The following is an 11,956-nucleotide window of genomic DNA, read 5'->3' as shown; positions in this document are numbered from 1 at the left end:
AGGACAGGCTAAAAGAGTTGGGGTTGTTCTGCCTGCAGAAAAGAAGGCTCTGAGGAGACAACAGCAGCCTTCCAGTACCTGAAGGGGGCCTACGGGAGAGATGGGGAGGCACTCTTTATCAGGGAGTGTAGTGAGAGGACAAGGGGTAAACAGGTATAAGCTGAAAGAGGGTAGACTCAGACTAGACATTAGGAAGAAATTTTTCACTGTGAGGGTGGTGAGACACTGGAACAAGTTGCCCAGGGAAGTTGTGGATGCCCCATCCCTGGAGGTGTTCAAGGCCAGGCTGGATGAGGCTTTGAGCAACCTGGTCTAGTGGAGGGTGTCCCTGCCCATGGCAGGGGGGGGTGAAATTCAATGATCTTTAAGGTCCTTTCCAACCCTGACCATTCTATGATTCTATGATTCTATGATTCTGTGATAAGAAAACATTTAGGGAAATTAGAATCACTGGAAGTTCATTAATACTCAATTGTAGGCTCTGTGGTGTACAGTGTATTTGTCTACTGGAGAGATAAGCAATCCCCATAAAGTAAGAGTATTCATAGAGTATCATGCTTCACGCAAAATAACTTCCCTTCCAAGCTGCTTCATCATTGTGACCGTGGTGGTGTTGAGTCAGGTCCCTGTGAGCATCTTTCACCTCTCACTGACCATTTCCACTAGCGTCCCAGAAGACTGAGAGGTAATATCTAGCAAAGGCCCTTCTCACAGAGCTGCTGTGTCACAGAAGAGGATGTTGGGTTGCATTGGCTGAAAACAGCTCAGGCAACCACCCTCGGAGCTTCCCCCAGGAACGAGGACCTTGTGCTAACCATCCCCTCATTAACTTTGCACATGACACCAAGCTGGGCAGGAGCATTGATCTGCTTGAGGGTAGAAAGGCTCTACAGAGGAATCTGGATGGGCTGGATTGATGGGCCAAGGGCAATTGTATGAGATTCAGCAAGGCTGAGTGCTGGGCCTTGCGCTTGCGTCACAACAGCACCCTGCAATACTACAGGCTTGGGGAAGAGCAGCTGGAAACCTTCCTGGTGGAGAAGTACCTGGGAGTGTTGGCCAAGAGCCAACCGAGGATGAGCCAGGTGGCCAAGAAGGCCATCAGCATCCTGGCCTGTATCAGAAACAGTGTGACCAGCAGGACTAGGGAAGGGATTGTCCCCCTGTACTTGGAACTCGTGAGGCTGCACCTTGAATCCTGTGTTCAGTTTTGGGCCCCTCACCACAAAGAAGGACCTTGAGGTGCTGGAGTGCATCCAAAGAAGGGCAATGAAGCTCATGAAGGGTCTAGGGAAGAAGTCTTACGAGTAGCTGAGGGAACTAGGTTGTTTATTCTGGAGAAATGGAGGCTGAGAAGAGACCTTATTGCTCCCTACAACTTCCTGAAAGGAGGCTGCAGCAAGGTGGGTGTCAGTCTCTCTTCCCAAAAAACAAGAGATAGGATGAGAGAAAATGGACTCAAGTTGTGCCAGGGAAGGTTTAGATTGGATAGTAGGAAAATTTTTTTTCACTGGAAGGGTTGTCAAACATTGGAACAGCCTGCCCAGGGAAGTAGCTGAGTCACCAGCCCTAGACGTGCTGAAAAGAGGTGTAGCTGTGGTGCTTAGGGACATAGTTCAGTGGTGGACTTGGCAGTGTTAGCTTTACAGTTGTACTTGATGATCTTTAAGTCTTTTCCAACCTAAATGATTCTATGATTCTACGATTACATGCTTTTCTGCAGGGGTACTCCACATTGCCAGGGAACAGTGCAGTGAAAAAAGGATATGGTGACTTGTTCTGTGCATCAATGCACAGTATGCAAGTAGAAAAAACAAGTAGAGTTTAGATTTTTGAATTGAGCAATTTTTCTGCCAAAGATCAATATCCACTTGTAGCTGTGCAAGAGAAGCTGAGGAATAGAGTTTAACAAAGGCAGCAAATTTTAGAAAAAACAGTAGGTGTGAACCAAATGTCAAGTTCCCCAGCCATATAATTCTACTTTCAGCCAAGACTCTTGATGTAAAACAAGTTAAATCTGGAGAGTTTGAGATCTGGGGTGTGTGTTGCTCTCTATTTACAAAGAAAGTACAGAGAATTCTCTCTCTTTGAATACAGTAGGGACAAACAACAGGAGGTAGTTTGTTTGGAAAATCAAATCTGTTTTAAGCCAGCATTCTGTCCAAAATTAGAACTTTCTCTACCTCTTTGGATTTCTTCCAGGGCCACGCTGCTGGTACTTCCTTGACTGGCCCTGGCTCTTTTTTGACTGCATTTTTGTTAGGTTCACTTCACACTCACACACGTGTACCCTTACAATCTAGTCTGAATCCATCATCTGTGTTTGCAAAATGTCCCAGAGAAAGCTTTTTGGCTGGTACATTCCAGGATTTCCTTAGCACCTTGCTGCTCTGTGACTTGGGTAGCAGTTTCCACTGTTTCATTTGTTGCTAAGCAAAAGGGTAATTAATTATTTTCTCAGTGAGATTATATGAGTCTACTATCCAGCTAGACTGAGGTTTGAGATCACCAATACGTCAAAATTATGAACCCTGACAGTTACCAGCATCTTCCAGTCTAGAAGTGTTGTATTTATTAAAAGAAAACAAATTAAAATATGCAGGAATTCAAATGGCAGGTTGACATGATCAGAATTGAGAAGATGAATCTGAATTAAATAAAGGTGTGCATTTAAAGTGCAGCATTCTTACTGCTTTAGATTTCTAGGTGCTAAGGTAGTGTGAATTTGATTTGATTAAATTCCCCTGGAATTTTAATTAAGCTACATTAAAAAAATTATAAAAACAGTATACAAAAAGGAATTAAATGCCATTTACCTGATCTACTTTAAAATTAGTTTGGTTTCACATCTCTGGGGGTCACCTTGTACATCTGAAACATAAATATTGCCTCCCTGACTCCTTTCATGATGTCCATGAAAATTAAATATAGCTGGTCAGTGTAATATTAATATACACTGACATGCTTGAAGCAGTGTGTGATAGGCATTCAGCATTGTTCTGAAAAATAGCTCCAGCTCATGATATACAAAACAGAACAGATGCGTATAACAACACGATCCCTCTGCCAAATTTGCTCTTAGCAGCAGTGGTTGCTAGACAGGACTCACAAACACTGATGTAGTAAGTGCTTTGCTGCTTGGGAGTGTGGCATATCTCTAGCTAGTCCAGTTTATGCATCAAATAGGAAAGTTTACTTAATTCATCAGTGGGAAAGGGGCATGAGCAAGCTGCTTGGTTGGTCCTAAAGCTGGCTGAAATCCACTTTGGCAGTGGCAGTTTGATGTTTGTTTTGTTGTTTGTGTCACTGAAAAGTAACTTGACATGATGCCTTAGAAAAATTCCTTCCGAGCTCAAGCTTCTGTAGGATCCCTTTTAGCAAACAGAGAGCAGTAATTGTCTCAGCCTCCAAATCTACTCTCCATGTTCGTGTGAATCATCATCACAGAAAACAGACACATCTTTTTCTCTGCTGGCTATGTAAGGAGACTGGCCTCCTAGTGAGCAAACTGACCTGGATAAAGGTAGGTAGCACACATACCAACTTCTTCTACTCAAAATGTTTCAGTATAAATCAAAGTCACATGTTACACTAGACAGATAAAGAGCTAGTGATGGCAAGAAACATAAGCTAGCAGGTGTCCAGAAACATTTACAAGCACAGCTTATGTTACTTATATCCTATAATTTAATGACATTCAATAACAACTTCTCTATTTTTCAGGATAGATTCTGAAATGCAGTCTGAATCTTTTCTGAAGTAAAACCCTTTCTGACTGCAGACATTTTCACTGAAATCAGTATAGCTCTTCAGGAGAGAAATAGGTTGATTCGAAACAGCGTTTTTTGACAAGAAGTTACTCAAAAAGTGTTTCTCAACTGTAGCCACTCCCAACCTTGTAAAAACTTAGCTGCTCTCTGGAACTTGAAAGCTGTGATGGTTACATGTGCAGTACTGTGTTCCTTTGACTTTTCCCCTTCCTTTAAAATGTAAACCCATGACAGATCCATCTATTTGTTTATCTTTCACAGTACAGGGCCATGCACATTTCTTGTCCTATACAAATGATTAATAATGTCATGACTTTTTAGCCACTGAAGAAACACTTTTCTTCTTACCCTCTGCCTCGTAATTTGAAGTCTCCCACCCCCATCCATGACACACAGGCCTGTCATTCTCTTTCACTGTCATTTCCTCCTATTTTATCTAAGTGTTTCAGAGTTTTCCCCAGGAAATTCTTTTCTATTCATTTTTAGTGTTTTTAAGGGAGCAAACAAGATGAAAGCTTAAGGAAAAAAATGTTGTCTTTCTTGACATTGTAAATATAGCTGATATTTCCCTTTTTGTAGCCATGTGGGATGCAATCTGACTGCTATTAAGGTAAATAGCAGTTAGTGAAGCCTTCATCTTACAGCACAGCAAATACTGCTGAAACTGAGTATCTTCCTAAATCAGCTAAAAATCAACACAAAGTCAGAGCAATGGAATAAGAGATTTCTGTAGATATCTAAAGCCTAATTGCTCCTCTCCACAGCAAGACATGTTAAACATTTACCTATTTGCTGGCTCTCATTAGTGGTTTTAAACCCAGGAATATAACTCAATTGTCTTCTTATAGTGAACTCGATTGCCTTCTTATGGTGTAAAATGGGAATAACTCATCTGAAGTTGGGTTGTTCTCATGTGGGAGGTTGTTAATCAGACTCCGGTAAAGCAGATGAGAGTAGTTTCCTTTTCTCTAGCTACTTTTGTGCAATAAGCAACATGCAGAAGATGAAATGTGTCTCTACTTTTTCTACTGGCACCAACAGCCACTATGCAGACAATTTGCTGAACTTTGGCTTCCAAAATCCCAATCTGATAGAGTAACTGAATAGTACAGCATGGTGAAATAAAAAGATAATCCTGTAGTAATCAGGAATTCCTCCACCTTCAGTTAGGTCTTCTTAAAATACAGTAATTAATCTAACAAGTAGGAAAAATTGAGAAAGAGGAATTCCCCTTGTTATCATGGAAATTACAACGTCTGACTGACAAAGGAAAATAGACGTGTATTAATAACTTCAGCAGTTGAAAAGGACACAATATTTATAGAATTGGAGAACCACAGGATTACTGAGGTTGGAAGGGACCTCTGGAGGTCATATAGACCAACTTCTTGTTCAAAATGGGTCCACCTAGATCAGACAGTGCAGGATGTTGACCAGTTGACTTTTGAGTGTCTCCCAAAGATGGAGACTCCACAGTCTCTCAGATAAACCTGTTCCAGTGCAATGGAAATTTTCCAGTGCAAATTGTTTCTTATTCACATGTTTTTATTTGTGCCTGTTGCCTCCAGTCCTCTCACTGTGCACTTCCAGAAAGAGTCTGGCTGTGTCTTCTCTATATCTTCTCATGAGGCAGTTGCAGACAGCACTTAACTATTCTATGCAAAGTTAATTCCTACCACTCATCCCAATCTCTGTAATGTTGCAGGAGGTTATTCTCTACCAGGGCTCTGGACTTGTCCTTGTTAAACTTACTGAGCCTCCTGCCACCCCATTTCTCCAGCCTGTTGAGAATTTCAGGTTCCTCTCAGCATTCCTTCCAGCATATCTACCATCCCCTGGCTTGGCGTCATTGGCAGCCCTGCCATCCAGGTCATCAACAGACATGTTAAATACTATGAACCTCAGTATCTGTCCCTGAGGGACACAGCCAATGGCTGAACTTTGTACTCATAGTCACACAACACCTGGAGCCCAGCAATCCTGCCGATCTTCTGCCTACTTGACCATCTGCATATCCAATCCCTAACTCATCAATTTTGGTACTAGCATACTGTGGGAGAACATGTCAAAAGCCTTGCAAAGTGTGGTGCAGTCGTCTCATCATAGGAGTCAGTCAGCTTAGTGTTAGTAACGTTTGAGCTGAAGATTCATGTTAATGTATTGATCTTTGCCTGTTTCTTTTCAGCCAGTAGTTTTTGCCCTGCTATTTGTACTCAGATAAAGCTTCTGGTTTCTGTTGTCCTGTTGACCTGGTACTGTTTGAAAACTCAAAGATTATGTCAAATGAGTGAAAGGAGGAACAGGAACCCGTGAAAGGAGGAACAGGAATCCATGAAAGGAGACTTGTACTGTCTTATGGCTCCTGCTAGGTGGTCCAACACAGTCACGTTTGAAACAGATTTTTCAGAATTGCAAATTTTTTCAGAATGCAATTTTTCTCTTCTGGCCAGGATCCTTAGCTGGCTGAAGCCTCTGGGAAAGCACTATGTGCTCTCCTCCTCTGGAAATAAAGAAGATTATGTATTCTGCTTGTAGAGCCAAGATGTACAATAGAAGATGTAGTTTATTCATTGCTGATAGGCAACACTTAGCAAAGACACCATTCAGAAAACAAGTCTTAAATTTCAGCTGAAATGTAATAAACTTCAACCACAAAGAAATCTTTACTAATTTCAAGGAATTCCTTTATTTGTACAAAGAAATGTTTATTAATGGAAGACAGAAAATGTTTGGGGGAAAATTTAATCAAAAATTTAGTTTTTCTGCTGAAGAGCAGTTTAGCTAGAAAATATTTCCAATCTGTCAGCTAAGGCTAGGTGTGGTGAGTCACTGGAACCTAGCTGAAATTAAGTCCTGTAACTTAAAAGTAAAGATAGAACTAATGACACTTAGGTACACTTTGTAAAATGCCCCAAGTCACTCTAATAATAAAACACTTACTTGCAAGCTGCTATTAAAAGTTTTGTTGAAATTATCCAAATTAACATTTCAGGTATATGTTTGAATACCCAACACAAATTATTACTATTACAAAACACATAGAACAGTATGAATAGCCCAATTTTTTTCATTACAACATTCCTGTAATGAAGGCTAGCCACACAGACTTACAAATGTTAACAACAGTTGTGTGATGTTAGAAGGACCAAGTAAAATTATCACCCCAAATCTCTAATTCGTCAGACCTCAGAGCTGACATCTGCAACAACCATGTGACCTCATAAATGCCTGATGTGCTCTAACAAATCTCCATTGCATTCTTTCTCAGGATATTGTAGTTACTTCCTCATACCTTGCAGTAAAGGTATTAGAATAGTAGCTCATGTATCATTATCCTTGCATGACATCAGTTCTTGCAAATATCTTCTCAGCACATATCTAAATGGTTCCCATTTGAATTTGTGTAAACATTTTGTGCTATTGAACTAGAAGTCACTTAATTTTGCACCTGTCCCTTCCTCAGTTTAAATAATACACACATATTTCTCCTTCCTGCTATTGTTCTCACATATAGGAAAAGTAAGAAGATCCAGAGTGTGCAACTTGTTAAGGAAATTACATGAATGTATATTGGAAAAGCACATGTAATAATAAATGAGTTAACAAGTGCCCAGGTTTGCTATAGAAAAATCCAACCCTTACTATCAAAGATACTTTTTTCAATAATTACAATTATCTATTCTTGTTTGCATGCAGTCTACATCCAATTTCTATTTCATCCAATGTGAATGGGCTTGTTTTCTTTCTCCAGCATTGACAAAATCTGTGAAGAACAAGAGGGCAAATGATGTATTCATTCTGTTTATTCACAGTCCCCATGTATGTCATTAACCATGAGGGATTATATGCCACATGGATGAGAGGATGTTTAAATCAATAGTGGTGGAGCTGTGGGCGATCCAAAGAAGAGGATCTATAGACACAGAGAAATGTTTTGAGCAACATAATTGAAATGCAGGGTTAACCGAGGTGGCACTAACCAAGGTTAAGTGGCTGACACAATGAATTGCAGAGTCTCAGCACAGAGAGATCTCTTGACAAATTTAAGGACTGGGCCAACAGGCAGCTCATAAATTTCAATGAAGAAAAGTGGAAGAAGCCCATGCATGGGTATGGCTGGGAAGGGACTGGCTAAGAGTATTCTTGTTGCACGTCAGGTAAACCTCATTAATGTGCTGGGCTGTGAGTCGAGTAGAAAATACCTTTAACCACTAAATTCTTCTAATTAATTGTTCTTTTATGTGTAGAGGTGGAAGAATGAAGGTCACGATGACCTCCAGGGCTTCTTTAAAACCATACATAAATAACTTTGATATTAGTCTGTATTTCCATTACTCCTTGAAACCATTACAAAGATGCAATCACTTTGATAGAATTACAGTATGTGAAGTTCTTTAGAGTTAGCATCTTGTGCTGAGAATTATAGAGATCATATTTTTATTGTATCAGTGTGACAGTAAGACAAATCTTAGTTCTATGAACAAAACCTTTTACACAACAAGATATTTCCTCAATGTTGTTTCTTCTGACAGCTGAAACTAAGGTCATAGTCAAATGAAGTTGCAAAAACAGTGGTGGAGTTAAAGCAGAGTATCTTTTAAGTACATGCAAGCTTAGTGTAACTAGTAGATGCCTGTTCTATATGAGAATACCAGCAACTGCAGTACAGAATTCAGCAGCTATTCAATATGAATCAAAAGTCATAGTTACTTGCAAAGAGTCCATAAGAGAAATTTTGTCTTGATGTTGAACACAGAACAGAACTATGTTGAAAATATCTAAAACAGGGCAAGTAGTTGAACTTGGTAAACAGTGCTTATGGGGTTAATGACAAACTTGCAGTTGTCCTCCTAACACATCACACACATTAACTATATATTTCATTACATCCACAGAATGTAAGGAATTTATTTTATTTATGTATCACATACAATGGACTCAGTAAATTTTAAGTAACTATTGCCTAGGTGCAACACTATGTCCTAATAACAAATGAATTTTTTTTGCAGTATGTTATTAATAGATTTTGTTTTCTAGAACAGCTGCAGAAGGTTTCTGCTATGTACATAGAGTTTGCTTGCACTTGTCGCTCTGTATTTGACATACAGGATTTTGAGATACAGCTCTTTTTGCAATGCTTGAACAGTTCTGGCTTTATCTTGCCTTCATTTGCCTTTTGCTGTTGTTGATTCAGTGTGATGATATCTGCATTAACAGGTCTGATTCCATATGTAAATGCTTTGTAATACTGTGAGCTGATCTTACGTTACTTCACCTACCACGCTTCAAACTGCACGTGCAACTATCTGGTCCCATGAAACAGCAAAATACCGTTCTGTGTATTTGCCCAGTTTCTGTCCATGCTGCCAAAATTTATAGCTTACAACTACAATATATAGTTTATGCACACAAAAAGTTGTTCTCTGCCAGAAGAGGAGTATCACATGTATCATCAGTGAGAGGAAGTGCACAAAGCACCAGCTGGCTTTCAATGGAGTATTCAAGCAGAACATTTTCTTTTCTCAGAAAGCCCTTTGGCCTTATTAGTTTTCAAACATTTTAATCCATCAGTAAAAATAACTGCTGTCTCGCTCTAGTTTCACAAACACGACCTAGGTGGGTCCAGATTTAGCAAGACATCTTCGCCACTGTTTTGTTGTAGAAATGGTGAATTCAGAGTCTCATTTTATTCCACAAATATAAAGGAACAAGAAACAATAAAGAAGGACTGCAGCTACAGGCAGCAGCAGCAGTCATGAAGTGCACAAAGAAAGATCCATCTACAACAAAGGTAAAGGTCCCTGCCTCCTGTCTTACCTGGCAGAGCATGAGGTGCATGCTCCGTGGTAATACTGCCCCACCAGAGAAAGAGAAAACTATACGCATAGATAAAGATCAATACAAGGAGAATGGCTTCCTTGCGGGCCAGGGCATATCGAAATGACCTTGTCAATGATGAGGCATAAATCTTATCAAAAAATGTGGGGATTATTCACTTACACAAAGAAAAAAAATAAAAAGTGATATCAGACAAGGCCGGAATCAGATTTGTGCAACCAGTTGCAAATCTGCTGTGGGTTTTTCTACACTTCTAGACTGAATTTGTTTCTATCACTCAAAAAGTCAGTTTTAAAAAATGCCTGACATTCTTGGTTTTATACCTTCATTTTTTCCCCTTAAGGTCATTTAGGGAAACAGGAAGCATTCTCACTCATTATGTTTCTGTTTATTGTTTAAACAACAGCATTCTCCCAGCTGCCCTTTTAACCAGATCTACAAAGTCCACAGACTCGGTGCTTGGTGTTGTAACCCAACAGAAAATCCTCTAACAGCAGAGGTAACCAGAGCTGAGCTGAAGCAAAGTGACACACAACTTACACCAGTAGAGGTCTGGCATCTGTATTTTCTTAAGTTTCTACAGAAGCCTAGGAGCCTCACATATCTGTGTATCTATTGGAATGCTGTAATACAAAAGTAGTTCTATCCCAAGATAAGGTACGTTTTATGAAAACATTCACACACCTCTGGTTTTATGAAGTTTTCAGGTTAATTGTGCTGAAATTTAAAAACTGTCAAGATTTCAGGACCTTTGGATCTGCAAGGTGTGTAGGAAAATTTCAGGACCACATTTCTTCCCATTATCCTCCTGTACCTCTATTTCTGGCATAAGGAAGGGCTTTGGAAGTAGAACAGCTTGGTTAAAAACACTTACAGTGGGCATGTGACTGGACTGTCAGGAGCTATTAATTAATTTCACATCTGGAAGTCACCAAGATACCGTATAGCTACCACCAGCCAAAACTATCAACACACTTCTACAAAAGGCATCCAGTCTCAGGTGCCCCATTTCTGGGACACCCTACCTTGTACCTGATTTTCTGAGCTGCCAGACAGCACAGAAAATTCACGTGAAACAGCATCCAAAAATCAGTTCCTAACTTTCCAGAGATGGTCTCTCCAAAACTGAGACGTCAGAATGTCAGAAGTTTGGCTATAAGTACGTATTTGTCTGTAAAATACATAACATCACATAAATGTCAATTCTTAGCCTCTAAGGCTTTCTGGCTAGCAACTCAGGAATCAGGTTGGCTGAATTATCTCAGGTGGTCCTAAGGGAAGAGATCTCAGTTCTCATACAAGAGAGAGATGGCAGTCCCTCATGCCATTCACAGGAAATTTTCTAAGTTACTGCATTGCACAGGGGAACTGATTCAAATATTCAGCATTACAGTCACTTTCTATGTGTCTTCTTTTTAAAGACTACATTAATTTGAAGCATATTGAGCTATTTAATAGGATATCATGGGTGTTGAAACAGCTGGGAAACATTCTCACCATACCTACAAGCCAGCTGTTTCCTTACTACCCTTCCTCATTTCTCTGATTTGCCCTAATTGTGACTGCATTCAGGATAGGAAAACAGCTCTGTTTCAGTAAATACCCACTGATGTAGTTTTATTCTGACTCGGAGAAGTAGCTCGCACTTCCTCTTCCCCATCACTCTGTTTTCATGGGTCTCCTTTCTGTATGTGCAAGTTTAAGGAAAAAAATATTAAGGAACCAAACAGAAGACCAGCACAGTACGACTCTAACTTGCAGCTTCCAGGCTGTCTGCATAAATGTCCAGACAATTAAATGAGCAGTCTTGCTCAAAACACACACTAATGGCATGACTCATTGTTTATAAGACTGACCTTGCATATCTATAAGACAAAAACCATATGTGTAAATTATTCCCTGCAGCTAACAGGAAGACCAAGCATTTATGCAAGCAAAATGTTATAATAACGTGCATGATATTCTCATTGGCAAATGGAGCACAGCATTACACCTCTCACTAAATGATAGGGAAGGAACAGGACTGAGCAGAACACAATGGGGAAAAAAAATCCTACCTGGCTTTATACGTGAGCACAAGGGAGAAGAAACATACACTGACACGTCATCTTGGGACAACAGAAAGCATACGACTGCCGAAACTCACTTTGTGAAGAAAACAGCCTGCTCTTTGGACATCCAAATCTGAGCAATGAAGGAGAGACAGCACAGCAAATCCCATAGTGCTTATAAGCCTTATACACAACATACATCTCACATAGGTATACTCAGAGCCATACTGGGATATTGCTTCTTATTGCTGCTATTTTGGCAATATGCAAACTCTTTCCAGGATCTGGACATTTCTA

Source organism: Pterocles gutturalis, unplaced genomic scaffold (genome assembly GCF_000699245.1).
Source record: "Pterocles gutturalis isolate BGI_N339 unplaced genomic scaffold, ASM69924v1 scaffold37100, whole genome shotgun sequence".
NCBI classification, from domain to species: Eukaryota; Metazoa; Chordata; class Aves; order Pterocliformes; family Pteroclidae; genus Pterocles; species Pterocles gutturalis.
This window is presented reverse-complemented; position numbering follows the sequence as displayed.